This window comes from Mauremys mutica, chromosome 7 (genome assembly GCF_020497125.1).
Source record: "Mauremys mutica isolate MM-2020 ecotype Southern chromosome 7, ASM2049712v1, whole genome shotgun sequence".
NCBI classification, from domain to species: Eukaryota; Metazoa; Chordata; order Testudines; family Geoemydidae; genus Mauremys; species Mauremys mutica.
Window position 1 is genome coordinate 98,575,498 of NC_059078.1, and position 21,456 is coordinate 98,596,953.

General features: G+C 40.3%; 1 long non-coding RNA gene across 1 annotated transcript; it reads left to right on the forward strand.

Moving 5' to 3' along the window:
- The first annotated feature begins 324 nt into the window (after positions 1-324).
- Positions 325-19,353, forward strand: LOC123374193. Its single transcript, XR_006581026.1, has 3 exons — positions 325-397; positions 8,046-8,125; positions 18,805-19,353. It is a non-coding gene; the product is annotated as an uncharacterized LOC123374193 (long non-coding RNA).
- Positions 19,354-21,456: the final 2,103 nt, after the last annotated feature.

A 21,456-nucleotide genomic window follows, 5' to 3' on the forward strand; every position in this document is an offset into this window, starting at 1 on the left:
GCTCTAGGCACCAGCAAAACAAGCTGGTGCCTAGGGCGGCAAAATGTAGGGGGCGTCCCCTGCCGCCGGGGAGGGCGGGAGGCTGGGCCGGTGGACCTGCCGCAGTCATGCCTGCGGGAGGTCCACCGGAGCCCTGGGACGAGTGGACCTGCCGCAGGCATGACTGCGGCGGGTCCCCTCTTCCCGCGGCTCCGGTTGAGCTCCCGCAGGCATGCCTGCGGGAGCTTAACCGGAGCCGCGGGAAGAGGGGACCCGCCGCAGGACCGGGGAAGGGCGGCGCAGCGCACCGCGCTGCTTGGGGCAGCCTGATTTCTAGAGCCGCCCCTGATAGGAAGGCAGACCACACTTGCTCATGTGCTCACAAGTTCCCTCAGCTGGAACATTAGTTCACAGAACTGTAAGTCTACACTGAAGGGGGTGGGGAAGACACCTCCCTAACGCGGGTTAGTTAACACCCCTTAACTAACTCCGGTTAAAGTAACAGTGAAGACATGGTAACTCAGCTCTTAACTGGAGGTAGCAGCTTGAGTTTAAGACCACAGGGTAGCTTGGGGTTGAACTTGAGCTCCTAAATTGTTAAAAGTTGAATTACCATCTCTTCACTGCTATTTTAACCTGAGTTAAGAGCACACCTCTTCATACAGTGTAGACACACCCTAAGACGAGCTCTGAGTTTCTGAGCTGAGGATCATGAGTCCTCATCCCCTGTGGCGTTTATGCAGTTAACTGACAACTAGTATCTGTGTATATAGGCTGGTTATTACAAAATGCTCAGAGGTAGTACAGAGGCTCCTAATTTCAGTTCAAAAGAGGCTGAAGAGAAAGGAGACTATAACAGATTCCTGAGTTCAAGCATGTGTAAAATGCAGGAGTCCGGCAGGACACAACCCCAGTGCTTAATTTGTGTCAGGGTTGAGCCTCCAGCACCCCAAGGCTTGGCAGCTCATAGCTTTGGCACCTCTGGGCTTGCTGCATCAGTTATGAAAGTAAAAAAATTGCTTGATCCCTGGCATCCAATTGTTTGAGCCCCAGCACCTCTTTTGTTTCAAATTAAGCACTGCCCAACCCTGCCCTGCAGCGCAGGATCCAACCAAAACAAGCCCAGTGCCTCCACCCCAGACTATTTACTGGGACACATCAGGCCACAAACATTTACAAATTAGTCCTGAGCCCAAAAAGGTTGAGAACCACTGCTGTAAGGCAAATATTTAGGGGATGTTACCAATTCTTTCAGACTGAGTAGGTGTGTTCTTGACTATTAAATCAGGTCATATTGAATCTTATGGGCCAATTCACCGCTCTGTATAAATACAGTGTAACAAATGGGAAAAGTCAGGTGCTACAAATCCATTATATCATCCTCAAGTATAACTTCCACATGTTTAAAAAAAACCAGACAAACCTTAGGTATCTCTCTGATATGGTACATAATATTTTCCAGAGTCATGAAAGAATCAAACCCATAGATCTTTTTATATTTAGTGGACAGAGAAGACTTACATCTATGGTGTATAATATAGTTCTTCACATGAGAGAGAGAGACACACACACACACACACACACAACAGTAAATGGGTTTTTATTTTTTATACCATAACAAAATAGTAACTGATAAGCACATTTGTAGGGGGGGGGGGGAGATCTGTAAACCCAGTGAAGCTTCCAATATTTCTCTATAGGCCTAGTTTGCATTCATCAAAATTTATTATGTCTGTGATCAGTAGACTCTACCTTAAAGAAAACTATATTATGTCATGCAATTTATTCTTTTCAAATATGATCTTTCATTCATCTTTAGAATGGAGTCCAGTCAGATCTAACAATTCCACATTCATCTTCCCTTCTAAACCTATGTGTAGTTACAGTTGATCTCTCTTTGGGTTAGCCCCTTTCAAAGAGAGTTTTATAGACACACTGTTATGAAAAACCAAGAATGTAACTGTAAAGATAAGTATTTACTTTTATTGCCATTTTAGTATTGTTTTGTTTTATAATTATGCAGTTATACTGACATGAATAACTGGCAATGCACTGTGTAATGGTGACATCAAATGATTCTTTTAATGGGTGTATAAAAAACTACAGATACATAAGAAAATAGTTGATATGTTTACTTGATTTGAAAATAGTTTTCAAAAGGAACTGGAGTTTGTGCTCAACACGTAGAGGAAGCAAATATGTAAACCAGGCATCTTTGAAATAGATAACTGTTCTAGATGCTTAGTAACCCTTACAGTCATTCAACACCCATCTTTATTGAACAAGCATTTGAGGAGTGCTGAGGCAGTTGTGAGATTTCTTTGGGGAATTTGAGGACTGGGAAGACTTTGTTTTATAGTATCTTTTCCTGAGTGCTGGGGAGAAGGTAGGTGCTGCTGTTTTGTAATGGCTTTACTGATTATGGACTGTATTTTTAATTAATGAGAGAGACAAGGTAGGTGAGGTAATAATATATTTTATTGGACCAGCGTCTATTGGTGGAAAATACAAGCTTTTGAGCTACACAGAGAATGTCAAGGGTGCCAAGAAGTGGGATTAGGTGTTCTATTTACATTTGTTTAAAGCACAATTTGTGTTATGGGGGGTAGTGGGGGGGTCTTGCAGAATATTCAAGCTGAACCAAGGCCAATTCAGCCTCTGGCAGCCCTTCAAGGAAAGACATGTATGGCCCTCTCCCCTAGGTGCATCAGAGATTGGGATCTAGCCCTATACGTATTGTAGCAGTAAATGGAAGGAAAGTAGTGAGAGGCTTTGCTAGTGTGAACTATAGTAGCTCAATCACATTCTGCTCTCTTTAATATAACATGAGCCAGAGCTAGTGTTCTATAAGACATCCACAAATAGTGATGAATGCCCTACAAAAATGTTACCCCTTAATCAGCCAGCAGCATGTGTGACCTGCACCAGACGTGCCATAATTCCAACTGATATTCACACACACACGCCCTGGCCATCATCCTCTGAACTGTATGGTTGAGCAGGGAGATGGAAGCACCCTGACATGCTGGATCATATGCCAACAAACAATCAGGTGTGCTCTGTTATCTAGCAATCACAGAATGTCAAGGTTGGAAGGGACCTCAGGAGGTCATCTAGTTCAACCCCCTGCTCAAAGCAGGACCAATCCCCAAACAGGTTTTTGCCCCAGACTCCTAAGTGGCCCCCTAAAAGATTGAACTCTCAACCCTGGGTTTAGCAGGCCAATGCTCAAACCACTGAGCTATCCCTCCTCTGAGCAGGGGGTTTGCCTGAATCCTCACCTGCCAGGAAAGGTTTTATATAGAAATTCTGAACACTTTTTATCAAAATCAAAGAGGTCCATACATTTTCATTTAAATTGTATCTACCAACTGCCCCTAGAAATGGGGTGTATCTGAGATCTAATCCATAGATCAGTGTTATATCACCAAACCAGATCAGTTTTAGCTTTATTGTCCAAGAAGGGAAATGCAAAATAAACAAACAAACCATCTTCAATGGGGAAGTAAGTTTGAATTTAGATCTCTTTCAGTTCCAATAAACTACTGCAAGTGTGTTTAGTATGACCCTTCTGCCAGGTGCTTCAGTCAGTAATCAGGGGCAGATCCCACTGTTAGTTACACTTCAGAGATATCTCTCAACTAAAAATTTGGCTGAAAACCCCACCTAGAGACAAAAGCACTATGAAAATGTAATAAATGGATCTGACTTACCAGACTGATGCTTCTCACTTCACCAAGTGATGGCCACTGAGTCCAATGCGGTTTGCAATTAATAAGATGATGCTGATCTGAATAAATGTTATAAACCAAAAAGAGGAAGAGGGGTGATTACTAATAGCATTAACAAGCAGTAAATAACAGTGCAGCTATACCACAAAATAGGGAGACAGTGCAGCAGGTACTCTGCAACCATATCATAATCCCATAGTCTCTACCCAGTTGGGTATTATAAGAGTCTGCTCCTTGGAGCAAGATTCTCATTTTCAGATGGTACAGACCGTGCACATGATGAGACTGTCCTGCATAGGGATCCTGTAGATGGAAAGTTGTTATTTATATCCACAGCCTGCTGGCTGCCCACCCAGCACTAACTACAAACAAGGTAACTACTCGCACTCCCACCCCAGCCAGTTCAGACACAGCAGCTAGGAATTGGTGAAAAGAAGCTCGAGCGCACAGGCACCATCTTACCTCTCTCCTGCTCTTTCTCCTCCACCAGGAACTGGTGCCACATGTGCCTGTTTCTTCATTGCTGCAGATGGCAACTGTTACAAGAACTCCAGTTTGGCACATTCGCCCTTTCAGCAAACTTGGCAGCTGCCCAGCCCTTAATAACTGCCTTTCTCTGCTTCTTGCTTCAGAGCCACCCCCAGTATAAGGAGTGATTAGTTTTTGATAAGTGTAGGAAGCGATCAGTCACTGAAAACAGTGCAGGGTAAATGGATGACAACAGCTCCCTCAGCTGGTAAACCTCCTTCATTTGCCCAGCCTCCAGAAGTGTCCCCATTCTAACACCCAGATCCCCCATCCATGAATTACTTACTGGTGGGGAATGTACTCTCTGCTCCTTCCGACAACTCTATCACTCCTCCCCCTCAAATAATACCCCCGGTCCCAGTTCTGCAACCACACAGACTGTGAGCCATCTGTGGATTACCTATGGCAAATCCCGCTCTGACTAACCTTTTGTGGATTATCAGAGTGAAAGTAGCAGCAGCCAGAAGCAGGAGAAGCAGTGCTTCTCAGAACCCCTCATCTCACAATCTCCTCTGTCCCCCATAAGCCTAATAGTGGGCCAGGAATTAACACTTCTAACTTCTCTAGCACAGACAAGGCCAGTGACCTGGAACTGACATAAATCCTTTCTGGGCTGAATTATTGTTATTCATTAAGGAAGTTCAGTGTTCATCCAAATCACACCTGGGTGTGATGTAGCAGTCTGATACAATGAGCTGTTGAGATGGCTGGCATCTTGGTTAGTACACCAGGGATTGAACAGGGCCTCCAGAACTGAAAGCTTGAGACACTATGGCTTGAGCTAAAGAGTCAGGATCCATTGGTGGAGGCAGTAATAGACTTGCATCCTTTGTGGATGGGGCAGAGAGCATGACATATAACACACAATGACTCTGACCATTGGGTTACACTGTCATATGAAACATGTGGTGACAGCAGTTGGCTCAAGATCTGCTAACCTACAGGCCTTGTCTATACTTGGGAAAACAGTACATCAGCTAGCCCTATTTGAAACACCATTTAGGACATAGCATAGATTCACTTAGTGTTTAACAACTTAAAACCCAGGTTAGCTGACTGGGGTTGGCATTAGGCTCCCCATAGAAGAGGTGCTGTTTAAAAACCGGCTGTCTACTCACACGTATTAGCTCATACATTTGTTAAACATACCTCATTTTCCTGGCTTAGAGAGGGCCTGTGTATGGTGGGAGGAAGGAACAAGACTAGGGGAAGGAAACACTGCTCATGGAAAGAGCAAAGAGCAACAAAACATAATTTTTAATATAAGATATTTATTTCTTGTTAAAGAAAGATACAAAAATAGATATCAGTTATTCTCTACCAGATTAAACCAAAAAAGAGTAATGATTGGTGAATGTTTAAAAAAAAAAATCACATGATCAGATACATATAGAATCATAGAAGATTAGGGTTAGAAGAGACCTCAGGAGGTCATCTAGTCCAACTCCCTGCTCAAAGCAGGACCAACCCCAACTAAATCATCCCAGCCAGGGCTTTGTCAAGCCAGGCCTTAAAAACCTCTAAGGATGGAGATTCCACCACCTCCCTAAGTAATCCATTCCACTGCTTCACCACCCTACTAGTGAAATAGTTCTTCCTAATATCCAACCTAGACCTCCCCCACTGCAACTTGAGACCATTGCTGACATGGTGCTGGTCAGAAGCATATCTGAAATTTTTTAGTTCTGGAAATCTCTCTCTACATATTTCACTAGCCCTTATCACTGGAGTTTCTGAGCACCTCAAACATTAATGAATTTATCTTCACCAAACTTCTTTAAAGTAGAGAACTATTATCTCAATGTTACACATGAGGAGCTGAGGCACAGAGAGATCTTATTAAGTGACTTACCCAATATCACACAGGAAGTCTGTGGCAGAGGTGCGAATTTAACATAGATCTCCTGAGTCCTAGTCCAGTACCTTATATACAAGAACATTCTTCCTTTATGAGCGCAATCTCTCTGGTATATTTCTGATTCTTCCTGGTTCTAGCTGGGTTGGAATTATTTCAGCCAAAAGAAGGAAGTGGAGAAGCATGTGAAAATGAAACAAATAGAAAGTTAACCAAACTTTTTCAACCTCAAAAAAGAAGAGAAGAAAGTTTTGGTTCAAGTGTCAGGGTGAAAGTTCAGGACCCTTTTTATTTAATCTGAACCTGGCCACCCATCACTAATTGTAAAGCTAATGAGTTGGGGTCTAAACTTCTTCCTTTTCAGGCAGCTGTACCCAAAACACCACAAAAAGGAAAAGTGGGACTGTGAAGTTCCATGGCCAGACACTGGGAGGAAAATCTGGTCTGAAGTATAAATAAATAGCCCTATCTTCCGGACTGCTTACAGGGATGATGGCCTCTCTTTGTTTCTCCCCTCCTTTTACGGGCCAAAAGTGTTTTTCCAAGCTATATTGCACAATATAGATCTTTGCGAACTCAGACATCCAAGCCTTCTCATGCTTTAGAAGGTTGATTACTCTGTGTATATGACAGTACGATGAAGGAGTTATAGACAACCAGAAAAAGGTTAGTACTATACTCACAGTAAGTACCAAAAATGAGTGGTGGACCATAGGGCCACAGGTCTCCAGTGGTGTGAGGTTCCACAAAGCAGAACTATGCAAAAACTTCCATTTCATTTTGCATAGTTTTCATTTTGCAAGTGTGTGCATGTGAAATGTGATATAGCACTGATTGTTATCTGTAAATGTGATCCAAAGCATTGATTTTCCATATTTACCAACAAATACCATTTTTTCCATAGTAAAAATGGAAATATTCTGTCATGGGACAAAAATATTCTGCCATGTGGAAAATGGCTATTTTCAAAGCAAAACTATTCTGGAGCAGAATGACAGGATCATACCTCGGCAACTGAATTTCACCTTTGCTAAACATTCAAGTTGTGTGGGGGGAGAGAAGAGCAAAACATTTGGCTTGCTTGAAAAAAAACCACCTTGATTCTGAGGGTTTGCTTGTTTTCAGGCAAGCAGGGAGATTTTTTTCACAAATCTGTGAGAAGGGTCAACTGTACTGCACAGTGAAAATGCCATTGGCCACTTCTGAATTTGCTTCCACACAATTGGCTAACACTGATGACAGCTAAGGGCAAGATCAACTCCTCCAGTGGAAAAAATTGTGGAAGGCAGCAAGAGAGAGGAGGAAAACTCAACAAGACCTCCTCCACAGTTTCCTTGGCACAAGAGAAGGGATTAGAGAGCTGTGGAATTGGGAGGCCTCACTCCGTCCAAACCTGCAGATTTGTAGGAGTCACAAGGAAGGGACCTCCACCATGCTGCATGTATAAGTCTACTTGCTCCTCTCTCCATGGCAATATGGCTCCCGCTAGAGTTGCATGGCTGTTAACTGGATCCCCTTGCAGTTGCTCAATAGCATTTGCAGAAAGGGATGCTAATTTGGGACAATCTCTTAAATCTCTCTTGTATAGAGTTCATTGTAGTTTTAAATCACAGTATCCATTGTAATTAAAATAAAAACCTAATTCTTCCAAGTTTACTAATAATATAGTTTATTCCTTGTAAGAAAAGAGACTTAAAGATGATAGACTTACCTCTACTGTATTGTCTTCTACTGCTGAGTAATTTCTGTAGACATAAGACTCTTCCTTTTTATAGTGCTAGCTAGTGTTGGCAAATAAAGAGGGCGTGTTACATCGTGGACATGAAGGTAGCTGCTGTCAGGTAGAATTCACATTCTTTGATTACTGGGCTTTTGTATGTATCACATCATTAACACAAACATGGAGGAGGGGAGAGAAATGGAACCCAGTCAGACAGCATCTCTCTTTTCAGATTGCGGAGAAGACATGAGGATCTGAAGCTGCTAGACACTTATCCCTACTAGCTGAATGCAATTGTGCTGGACCTTTTAGGTAAGGTATTGAAAGGGCTATGGGGGAGGCGCTGGCACTAAAAACTAGAGTCAGCAGGGAGGAGCTGCTGATTAGAGCAGAAGTATTGCTACACAGTTGAATAGGCTTCCTGTGGCTGCCCATATAGGCTAGCATCTGGCAATGCAGCCTGCTATACTGAAGAAGGAACTCCTTTATCAGGGTGATAGAAAATAGAAGCATAACCACAAAGGTGGAAGAGGAGCTTTATAAACTATAGCCAAACTTCTCAGGGTTGCTGTTGCTATTTGCTATGCTGTTTGGACACCATATGCTACCCTTATTTGACACATACCTGTGTAGATGACCATTAAACTGTTTCAGATTTATTCACACAATCCAAAGTAAAATAGAAGTAGAATCAGTTTTAGTGCATATTTCTGTAATATAAACAGACATTGCAGTGAGTTATAAAATGCAAAACAATTGGTTTTTTTATGTGCAAGTAATCTTTTGGTTTTCATCTTAGTTTACATAGTAAAAGCAGGCAAACCATATATCGCTTCTTAAAAAGTGATAAATATAAAAACAAGAAGTGAAACAGTGCAGATACCTGAAACTACACCAATTCTACAGCTAGCTTTGCTGCACCACCAACAGAAATAGTTCTGTCCTGTTTAGATAGACTTTTGTTTTGCTACATGACTGCATATGCAGTGAAGTGATATCAAGTCCTGAGGGTCCACTCCTTTGATGAGTTAAGCACACAAAGGCCCACATTTTGATGCAATCTGATATCATATATTTAAGTCCTAGACAAACTGCAACTGTGAGGAAGTGATAAACAGAACTTCCTGCACAAAGCTGCCTGAGATAACACTTTCCATGGACTGGAAAAAAAGAGACATGATTGCTACAGAACTAAAAGGGAACTGTTCTGCTCTTAATAAATAACCCTTTATTTTTTCACGTGGCTATTGCAAAAGCCTAAGCACAAGTGACTAAGATTCAACAAACTACGGAGCAGATCCACTCACTACAGAGCAGTTGCATTCTGAAATAATTATTTGAGGAACTATATTAAATATTTAGTTTAAATATATATTCTAGTGAGGTATCATATAATGCAGCTCAAACTCTAAATCTCAGGTATCTTTTGGAACTGAATATTTTCCTTTCCATTTAAAGAGAGAGCCCAGTTTGGTTAAATAAAGTGATACAACAACCAAAAAATGTAAGGCCAGATTGTCCCCTTGGTGGGAAATACCCTCATAGGCAACAGGAAACTCCCCTACTTCCTCCTCAAGGAGTTTCTTTGCAATGTTTAATTGCCATTCGAAATCTAAAACAAATTTTAATTCAGCCACATTCATGATCCTTTTGAGTTCATTTGCTGTGAACATTTGGGCAGACAAGATTTCCAAGTACAGATACTTGGGAAAAAGTTAATTTTAAGCATGAATGCTTAAATATACAGCATAAGTGAATTTTGTATTGCATATTAGGTGATAATATTTGAAATTTAAAATGGTAGGGTGCTGCTTAGTTATATAAGTCAACTGATCAGGGAGCAGAAAGATTGCTACATGGTACATAACACAGTGCAAATTTTGAATGTCAAATATCAACAGTTCACAATGACCTGTTTACAAGATATTCAGATCAGAAAAATACCAAAAATGCATAAATAATTTGAGCAGATAAATCTGAGAGTTTCACGAGTGTTATGTAGACAGAAAAAGAGGCAAAATTCTACAGCTGAATTTTGTTATTAATTGTACACTCAGCAATATGGGTATATATTATTATGCTCATTTTTTCTAGATTGGGGAAACAGATTCAAAGGGGTGAAATTACTTGCTCAAAATCAGATAGCAAGTTGTTGGAGCCAGGAATAGATCCCAGAAGTCCTGCTTCCAACACCGCTAGCCAGAAGACAACAGATTCTCTCTAGCCTCTGTTTTAAGGAACTCCTACAAATGCTAGTCCACAACACAAAATTTTACTATGTCTGAATACAGCTGTAAAAAAGCATGTGAGTGACCTACAACTTAACATGAGTAATCATGTCAGCTAGCTGTGATTAAATCCACACTGACCTGTGCTCAGCCTCCGATCAACACAGATGTTGGCATGTGAGTTCAGACATGGTTAAATTTTGTAGGATAGACCAGGTCCTTTCACTCCCCTGCTGGCTTCACCAAAGCAGACTTAACAAACACTACTCCCTGGGAAGCTGTGAATCTTCCTGATTACATCATGGATGCCGCTAGTGCTCAAGTCAATCATATAGACATGTTGACTTCTACTGTAATAGTAAACACTATAGTCCCAAGAGTATTGGGTGAAATTGGTATTTGATGGCTAGAAAAGGATAAAACTAGCAGGGATTTACATATTATTTCCATTCTTTGGACAGTACCTTGCAAAAATGGAGACTTGATAATTTGTAATCTAATTTAAAAGTGATTGCTTCGCCTTTAATCTGGTATATTTGCTATTTTTATTCTGAGCTCATGTACATGCCCTCCCCTTGAGTGATCTCACTTGCAGATAAAACAATGCAATCAGTTGGATAATGATTAGTAGATTTCAGGCATAGGATGATGATAAATGGCAATGAGTTCATAGTCTTTTCCACAACTGAGTCCAGAAGTGCTTGATTTCTTGGTTTCAAATTAAATGAATTAAAAGAAAAAAAATAATATTTTAAATGATAAAATGGTTAATTTATCTTCAAAACTGGTTTCATTTCACTGAAGTAGATTATCACAAAAGTAAAATGTAGTATAACTGAAAAACAAATTATTACAATATTTGAATGACCATAGCATCACATGTAGATTGTGTAGTGATGGACAACTTCGAAAAAGCTACAATAGGTAAACAGAACTATAGTAGCAAATGCTTTCAGTCTCTACCCCCCTCCTTTTCTGAACATGAATACAACTGAGAATCTTTGCTGCGATGGTAATCTTGTAATGGGCTTGAGCCCTTTATCTAGACTATGAATGAATTATTGCTTTTTCAGTTGCAAAACAAACTCTGAAAACTAGGCACCAGTGACTACAGAGAGAAAACTCATCTGACGTGAATCAGTACACAGACAAGTGTCTTGTGCGTCAGTAACTTATGCCTAAGAAAGCAAATAAAATGTCACTTAAAAATTGCTAAGAAAACTTTTGAATACTAGTGTCGCAAATGGGACACTTTGCCGACAGTCTTAGAGTGTGGTGAAGTAGATCTTAGCTCTACATGACAAGCCCTGAGAATCTCTCCTGGGAATGGTTATACTGTATTTCTATCCAAACCTCATATTTAGTTTGAATTGAAATGTGCGGAGCTGTTGTCATGAAAGAAGCTTTTCATGAATATCAAAAAAATTCCCTCCCTTGAATCTATTTTAATATTAGATTGCAAAACGTTGCAGCTTGTAACACTAAAGCAAATGCAAATCAATAGAATGAACTGTTCTCTGAACTCACATGACACACATTAACTTAAATGGGACTAGTCACCTGAATAAGGCAAGGAGGATTTGGTCCAAGGAATTTACAATTCTGGCTCCAAAGCAGCCATAAATCCAACTGAACTGGGTCCTGCATAGGGGATTCCTCAGGCCACATAGAGCCACCATAGCATTTCCTACTCCACCCCAGCTGACTGTGCAACAGGAGGCATATCCGGGAGGAAAGAAGCATGACTGGACCATGGCTATATCCCACTGATTCCTGGATGTGGGCCCAGCCCCTTGGTGCCTTTGACAACTGGGCATAAATGGCTTAAATGTGGCCAGCTTTAGGTTATATAAAGGCGGCTTAAATCTACTTTTGGTCCCATCCTGCTCTGAGCTCAGCTTGGTTGGAACAGAGGATCTGTCCCATTAACTTTAATCATAGAGTTCTGGAGCCTTTGGGAAGTGCACAAAAATCACTGATAATATGTTATTACATATAGACTGCCAGGTACTGAAAGAGAGACATCTGAACTTTCAAAGCACCATATAATTATTTTATTAATTTTGCATTCTAGGTGTGATATAACAAATTTGGTTGGAGTCAGTCAGAGCTGACTACAGCTGTAGGAGGTCCCCATTGTAGGTAATATTAGTTATATGTAGGATAAGTCAAGACTGTTTTGCTTTTAATTTCCTCTCCCTCCACCTCCCAAGCTAAAGAACCATTTCCTATTTCTTGCCATTGCCAAGTTCAGACAAAGTACTAGTGCCACTATGTCTTGGAGTGCCTGGTCTTCCACCTGTGAGAAGTTCCAGGTTTAAGATCACAGCATGCCAAAAGATGGGAAAAGTCATTGTAATCAATCAGGTAAAATCATGTTGTGGTCTTTGTCAATGTAAGAAGAACTTACCCCAAATTTTCAGCGCAATGAGAGGAAAATAGATGACATGGTTAATGATGTAGTTCATCTAAAAATAAGAGCATATTAAACTTCCTAATTTTTCAAATAGAGTGAAATAGTGGTTGTGGAAAGTATACATTTCTAAACAACTAAATCTAGACAACGGAGAGCAAGCTGAATTTTAAGTAGCAGTTACTTGTACACATCTTCTAAAAAGCAAGATCATCTACAAGTGTTCATTTCCTCACACATTTTACCTGTGCAAATAGCAATCACTCACACGGTTCAGTTTAACTAGCTCTGTCACAGCACTTTCTGCATGGAGCTCTCCTGGGACAAATTCCGTTCCCTGCTACAAACCATCAAGAAGGTATAAAAAATAATGCAAACAGCTGTGGTATAAACGGGCTCTCTAATACCTTCATGGAAGATTAAAACCTACTCCAGCACCAAACAATCTTTTTGAAAGTTGCTTTAAAAGACATTACATGCAGACTCTCACCATCCTAAGCATAAATAAAAAAGCAACAACATTTTGCACAATACTGCTATTGAGCAAAGAGTCGCATATCTTTATGATCTTTGGGATATGGTAGGATAACAACAGAAATGGTTTGGTCAAATTTTTAGTTTTTAAATTTTTAGTTTTGAATTAACTCAATAACTAGGGTCATATCATGCCTTCAATTTTTAAGGCAATTTTTAAAAATGACAGGGCCCCTTGAAAGTTAATCTCAAGTACACCGACTTCAGTGGAGTCACTGCTGATGTATTCTGGTTTAACTAAGCGCAGAATTCAGATTGTAGTCTTTATATGTTTCATCAAGAAGTCCTGGAACTTTCTTCACATTAAATACTCAAGCGCCATTTCTTTAAAGTTCAATGAGATAGGTACCAAATGCTTTTGCAAGGACTTTATAGGATTTGTCTTTATTATTTTTACTTCTTTTCCTTGAAACTTGAAGAGAACCTAAATAAATCAGTTGCTCTGCTTGAGTACTGCATTAGTTCTGTCACAGTACGTTAGTCCATCAACAGTGCAATTGAACGCCATTAGCTGTTTCTTATACATACTAATGGGCTTTCTTTGAGGTAAAAAAATGTTATCATTGCCCAAGAGTTGTTTTTGCAGAACCAGCATCTGCAGCAGTTTTTAATCAAACATGGAACTTCCCCTTCTAGCTCTCATTGCTATAGATAATTATATACAGAGAGTCATTGTAAACAAAAGGTTAGAGTGCATGGCATTTATAAATTGGGGCCTAAAAAATACTGTGATCTTCTGAAGAATTCCTTCTAAGAGACTGTATTGACAGAGCTGAATTATACGGATAAAATGAGACTTGGCGATGTATCTTAATTTATTTGGGAATGTTTGCTAATATCTCTTGCAGATTAGAACACTTATTTACAGAATCTATCAATCCCATTTCATTTCCAGAAAAGTTTCAACATATATTAAAAATTCACATCTACATCTACATGTATTTAACTGCACATTACTCAGTGACACAGGTTGCCCTTTACTATGGGGATACACTTTTAAAACAATATTTTAAGAGCACAAAAATATTGCTAGTGTTTTTAATAATAGCATAAGAAATTTTTAGTAACAAACAATGGCCATTTAATCCTCATGTGTTTTTTGAAGAATGATTTCCTTTGTAACGGTCACAAGCTAGCTGACCTTGGCAGGACTCTGTGCCCCTAATGTTGGCTCAGAATGCGCAATTTACATTATCTCCGTTATCTTGGACTAGAGCCCTCAACAGTGAGGACATCTGCAAATGTAGGCATTATTCATGTTCTTTTTAACCTTGTATAACAGAAAACTGTATCTGAGGTGTTGTGATGTCTGAAAGGTTTTCAAACCTTGGCTTTCAAAATGTTACATGGTAATGTATCTCTTAATTCATCAGGGGATGACTCACTTCAAGGGATTACAAAAGAAGTCTGCTGACGATAACAGTAGCATAGTTTTTAATTGTATGGTACCATGCAGTAGTTGAGCTAGCATAGTAGTTTCCCCATCCACTGTAAGGTCGGTGGTTCAGGAGCAGACACAAGATCCCAGGCCTGGGGCCAATGAAGACTGATGGTGTCATCAGGATAAATTTCACAGGGGCACAGGTTGGCAGTGGAAAATACTTTTCATCCACCAGCCCAAGCCAGCCAATCAGAGAACTAGGAAATATTTAATTTCCCTAGTGTATTGCTAACGTTTGATACTACAATGGACTTTTAGGAGCATTTAATAGAACTTAAAACTGGTCTGTTTTGAAATTACAGAATGCATGACTATGATAATTCCTACTGAGGATGTTAGAATGCTTTACATAGCTCACAACAAGCCTTGTGATAGGTATTATTATCCCTTGTTATAGATGGAGAAACTGAGACATCGGATGAATTATATTTGCTTTGTGACCCCATGTAAGCAATCGTGTGAAGGTGCAGGAATAGAACAGTGATTCTTGGCTCCCAGTACTGTGTTTTAACTACTAGCCCATGGCCTCTTTTTTAAAATGGTTCTTTTAATATGTTATAGCATTGTTAAAAAACTCCCCCCCCCAAACAAAAAACAAAAAACAACGTGTTTTGTGTAATATAGAAGCAAATACATCTTCAAGGGATCAACATAAAAGTACGAAATAAATATAGCCCTGTAATTGTGATTCACTGGGAAATAGGCCTCAAATTCCTGTTTCTATTAACATGGTCTGGTGCTAGTCTGCTGTAATATGGGTAGCTTCAATCACAGAGCATCTACAAGTAGTTCAAGGATTTGGACTACCTGACCTACTGACAATCCTGAATATGGAATCATTCTGAACAGTCACACTGCAGAAAGTAACAACCTGAAAGGGCATTTACTTCCTGGAGTGACTTTATGGCATGAAATTATCCTGATGGGCGGATGCTGTGACATTACCTCAGTGCTTGCCTGAAGCGACATAAAAAATATTGCACACTCTCCAGTGTTTCCTCAGATATGTAGAAGAAAACAATGCTTTTCTTTACATAGGAGGGTCAAATATGTAAATCTTTGTCCACATCTAGAAGGAAAAGTAGATTCCTGACTAGTTTGAAGGTATTTTCTGACTCAAAGCTTCTATCCTTTTATGTTTCTTAAACATTCCCATTTTAAGAGAGAAAATCTTGGTCTACACTACCAACATCTGTCAGTATAACTATATCACTCAGGGGTTTCCACACCCTTATGCGACATAGTTATACCAACCTAGCCCCTGAAGTAGACAGTGCTGTGTCAACCAGAGGACTTCTCCTGTCAACATTTCTACCACCTCTCGGGGAGGTGGAGTACCTATGCCAATGGGAGAAGCTCTCCTGTCAGTGTAGATAGAGTCTTCACTAAGCGCTACAGCGGCACAGCTGTGCTATTGCAGAGCTGTAAGTGTAGACAAGCCCTCAGGATCAATTTAACAAGACTAGTTTGAATCTGAAAGTGTAGCCACTCAAGCGTGCTCCTGTAGGTCTTACGCATTCATCCCATTGGCTTTAATAGGAGTTATGTAAGTCGGAGGGCTGCAGAATTGGGTCATAAAGTGGGCCAGTGATGTACACCGATGCCCTGATTCTCCATTGTCCTGCACCTTGTGTAATCATTTAAACCTATGTAAAGTGAGTGCAAAGTGAGTGTAAAAATAAGATTGGCAGCATTCTGCACCCACTTTGCACTCACTCTGCATTGGTTTAAATGATTACACAAGATTCAGGGCAATGGAGAATCAGATCTCAGAAGAGCAGATAAAAATCAGTGTCACAGTGCGGAGATGGTTAGAAGTAAAGAATTTACCTGTTGTGCCACATGTCCTTGTATGTTGCACGCTTGGGTATTTTTATCTTGTGGTTTTAGAGCCTCCAGTACAGTAATTGAGCAACCTCCTTCCTTGAAAACCATAAAGGTTGAAAAGTTAACCCGAGTCTTTGAGGTGGCACCACAGAGGTGAGAAGGGCTGATTAACCCAAGTAAACCTGCTCAACATTATAATGTGTACATGTGTCCAAGTTGGTTTTCACCCACCTCTAGTATTAATAATTCTATTTATGGGTGTACATCCATCTGGTTTTAGGAAAGGTAATTTTAACCAAGAGTTTGCTATTCATTAAGTGCTATTTCCTTCTCTCCCCATGCCCCCACCCCCATTTTCTAACTGTGTTGATGCAAAGATAACAATTTGTGGTATAAATTTAATTTTAAAAAGGACCGAGGTTTGCTCTGAATGAGCCCAAAGTAAATCTGGAGTAACAGAGTTTGGCCCAGCATCTACTGTTCACTTCATGCCTTGTCTGTTTTCGTGTTGACTGATGGCATTCTGTGCTTTATTAAATATACTGCTTTATGCAGCTAAACAAATTACACTCAAAACTGGGAAACTGATAGGTCATTAATGATATCAAGCCAGGAGAGTAAACAATAGCATATTAGAGCTTGAAATGATAGAGGAAAAACACGTATTTAAACTGGTTTCTCCATACTTTTTTTGGAAGCAAGACAGCAGCAGTATCAGACTTTATGATGTCAAAGACACTCATTTTTCCTTACCTTGCCATTGCATTCCTGAAGACAGCCCTGTGATCAAAATGCTTCTGTTACCAACAGCATCCGTAGCTACTAGTAGAGGAGTTATTTCAATGTTTTAGTGGCCAGGCAGCTGAAAGACACTCAGGCAGAATTAAAAGTTTCTTGTATGAGGAGGTATGGCTGTATATCGGTGTATGAAGTTGCAGGGGATAGTAACACAGAGAGGCAGCTTAGAGCAAATAGGTGATAGATCTATAGGGTCTAATTAATCATTGCCAACTCTTTATGCCACCTTGGCTTGTGTAAAGTGGCTGCAAGGCAGATATAAGTACCCTTCAGCAGGCCCCTGTGCTGCCTCTGCAGCAACCCTGGATGGGGGATGAGTTGGAGGTGGGGCACAAGGCAGCAAGACCAGGACAGATCTGCACCCCACAAAGACCTCTAAGGACCAGTAAAAGAGAGACACACTTTACGGTAACCTCTGAGGTGCCTAGCCTGCTCTGGGAGCCACTCTGGCCTGTGTAACCTCTGAATAAGGCACATGCAAGCTGCATTCCCTCTGTCTCTACACTACAGCCAGGACCCATAGTGTTCAGAAAGCTAAGATAAGGACTATACCAGGTGAGGTAAGTATGGCAAGTATGAGCTTAACATGCACAGGAAAAGTCATTCTTAAGTCTGTATTTCACAACTAATTTTGTTGTCTCATTAGAGTAATAGCTTAAAATGCTGTTTTATTCAGTAAATGGTACTGTGGGGCATTCCATGTTTGTTTCTTAATTACTCCATTATCAAATTAGTTTAAATTACAAGTAAAATTATGGTTTTTTGTAACTGTGAGCCCTGAAAAAACAATCTGAGATCTGTAAAGCAAGTTTGGTTCTTTTCTGCTTATATGCCATAGCCAGTAACTTCTGACCCAACAGAGGTTATAAGCATCAATTGCACCTTAATGAAACCACTCACAAGAATAATTTTTTCAGAGATGACCCATAATCTATAAAGATTTTTGGTTGGCTTTAATTCAGTTACATCAGCATAAATCCGGAAAAATACCCTTTGAAAGTTACACTAACAACTAAGATCAGAATATGGCCCACTGGCCCGAACACATCTTCAGTATCATCACACCAGGAAAGAATCTGGCCCCAGGTGTCCTTAAAATCCTCTACACAAATAAAACATTTCATGCAAAAATCCCTCTTACATCCCTTCAACAATTCTACATTAAAGACAATTTCCTTAAATCTTTTCTGGAAAGCCACTTGCGTTGCAATTAAAGGCGTTTCCCACATTTCATCTTTGTTGTTTCAGTGTCTGATAGTGTGGGAAGGAAACCAAACAACTTGTGGATATTGCTGCTACCCTCTAATTCTACTGATAATACTTGTGGAAACATACACATAAGAATAACTTCCTGAATGAAACAATATTTAGGGCTTATGAAAGCTTTTGTTCTTGTTGCATAGAGGACATATATTCTTCCACACTTATGATAGCTTTCAGTTGACCTAAGAGAACAGCGCTAAACAGTGTGAATTTTCTCTGTTAAAAAATGAAGAGTCAGACTACTTTTTTTGAGCAGAAAGGACAAACTATCTACACTACAAATTATTTGCTAGCTCCATCTTACTTAAACCATTTGTATCAAAACAGGAAGTGTTACTCATATTAAATTTCATGTTGTATGATTTTTCTGAAGTTCCAGTCAGTGGTTGGTAGGGTTTTTGTTGGTTTGTTTGTTTGGTTTTTCTTTTTTATTTCATAAACTCTGATATGACTTTTACCTGTAGTTTTTTACTTTTCTTTTTCCTAGAAGAATTAAACCAACTGAAAATCATCTAAGAGTGACAATGTAAGTCTTTAACTTTCTTGTCCCAAAGTTACAAAGATTTCTTCATGGTCCTTTTGGCTCCAATGATATGATGAAGTCTTGAATAGCCGAAGAGTGAATTTGTTATGGAGCATTGACTGTGAAAACTGCAAGCAAATGGCAAAAAAATCCATTAACAGCCTGACTTCCCAAAGTGCTTGGACTTTAGAAGACCCAGCTGTAAGAAAGCAATACCCTAAGCACATGGTGAAGTCAGTTGGTGATAATCACATAAACTTACCTCCTTCTTTAACCGTATATATATTTAAAGGCAGCAAGGATGCAACCAGCGTTCACCTCAGTCCTCCAGAAGAAAAGCAGGGGAGCAGATTGGGCCAGAGGAAGTAAATTAGCTAGAACAAAGAAAGGCCAGGTGGTTCCTCTTATTCTCACTCATGCTGGCTGAGTAGGTTTGTCATTTCCTGAGATAGAATTCAGCCCATGATTTCTAAGAAATCATGGGGGGTTGTAACTTCATCAAGCTTATCTTGTCCTTTCTCTATGCACTAGCATCAATCGTTTTAAGAAATGTGCTTTCTGTGCACTACATTTTTATTGCATGTTTCCTATGGTGTCTGGTTCTGACCTCCAGCACAGTGTGAAATGCTATAATTATAGTTCCCTTTGACTTCATTGCATTCACGGATATATCCACGTAAAACTGATAATGCTGATGTTCTTGATATCAGGCAACAACCACAGCAGCTTCTCTTCCCAAGCCAATGCTAGATGCAATTGTGCCACTCACAAACAGAGTCAACTGAGTTCAAAACTCCATGATAGCAAAGCATGCTAGATACTTCACTTTCCCAGGTTCCTAGCACACTTTGCTACATGTATCGCTGTTGAATTCAGTTGACCCTGTCCACATCAGCAGGACAACTGTTTTCAGCACCGGGTGGAGGAGTGGGTCTGCGTTTGACAGCATGGCAAATTTCAGGTGTCAGACTTTCCATTGCCCTGCACCTTGTGTAGCAACGTACACCAGTGCAATGTGAATAGAAATCATTAGAGTTCTATTTGGTAGCATTTGACACTCACTTGCCTCTGCTTTAAATGATTACACAAGCTAGAGGGCAACAGAGAATTTGACACACAGATTCAGAGGTATTTTATGCATTACCAAAGGTGCTGCTCTGAGCCCATTTCGGCCTCAGAGTATAAGGCAAGTTGTCTTTTATTCCAAGACAAGCCTGGGCCCACATGGTCTGTATCATATGAGTGAGTCCTGAATGCATGCAATAGAAAGGACTCTGGAAGGGCAGTATGTGGCAATTTTCAATAAAAACAGCAGAGAGAAAAGAAAAATTCAGAAGGTCTTAGCAACTAAAGTGGAAAAGTTAACCTCTTCTGGATTGTTAGATTTACTTCAAAATAAGACTAAACAGTCTTGTTTAAATAACTAAAATGACCCTAATGCTATTTGGTCCATCCTGCTTTCAAGATGCTTTAGAATAGCAAAACTGGTTTTAATTTTTGAAGACAGCTCTATGACTCTTGTTTTAATTTTTTGGTTGGGAGACTGCTTTGAGTTGTGACAAACTGAGGAGCTCATGTTAGATGGACTGTCTGTCTGTGTGGCAATATTGAATCTCACTGATACATACACTAAGGGTGGGATTCCTAAAAGCATACAGTGTCACCCTCTCTGTGCTCCCATTGAAATTGATGGGAGTTTTACTATCTAGGCCAGCATTGAGTACTTTTGAAAATCCCACCCTAAAAGCCTTATCCTGTCATCTGCTATCTTGGTGTGCTGAGATGGTTAGAAAAGAGGGTCTCTATAGTCTCTGTGCCCTCCCACTTCTCACTAAGGAGATGGAGTAACTAAGATGCCAGCCCACATACCACAAGAGGATGTGGTCTGCTCTCCAGCCCCACAGCTAGCTAACATGCATGCTTTGAGCAGCAATATGTGCTTGTGGAAGAATACGTTGCACCTTTTTGAAGGACACACAAGGGGTACTGTACTCTGCAGTGCCCCATTTTCACATGTAGAATCCTTCTTAAGTCAACAGAATTTCTGGAGAACTGGATGCAACTGCTAGCATCACTATTCCTCCTCGCAATGCTGGTGAGGGCAAACATAAGAGCTGTAATGAATGGGAAGGAGCCTCTAACAAGGAGGAGAGGAAAGTAAAACCACTGGTTCTAGTCTTGTCTCTTCTATTGAGGTGCTGCAGTATTGCAAGCCCCAAACATTCAAAAATCAGGGGTCAGGCCCCCCACAAACTGTAAAATCATTTTTTAAAAATCACATGACTTTTTAGCTAAAGTTTTTATGTGGTCACTGAGCATTTTAAGCTTTTCTCTAACCATGAAGGCTAGATTTTTTTCCCCTTTAATTAAAGATGAGATCCTGCCATAGTCACATGCCTGCAGAGCTGGGGCTGTGAAAAAAAACCATCAAATATTGCAAGGCATGTTACCATTGCAAGAGGAGGCAACAACGCTACCTCATGACCTCAGTAAGTCACTTAACATCCCTGTGCCTCTTGTTCCCCTCTCAGCTGAGCGAATAGCCTCACTGAGACCTGTGCTTTCATAGCAGCCTGGCAAGCTACCGCTGCTGAGCCAATGAACTCACAAAGGTCT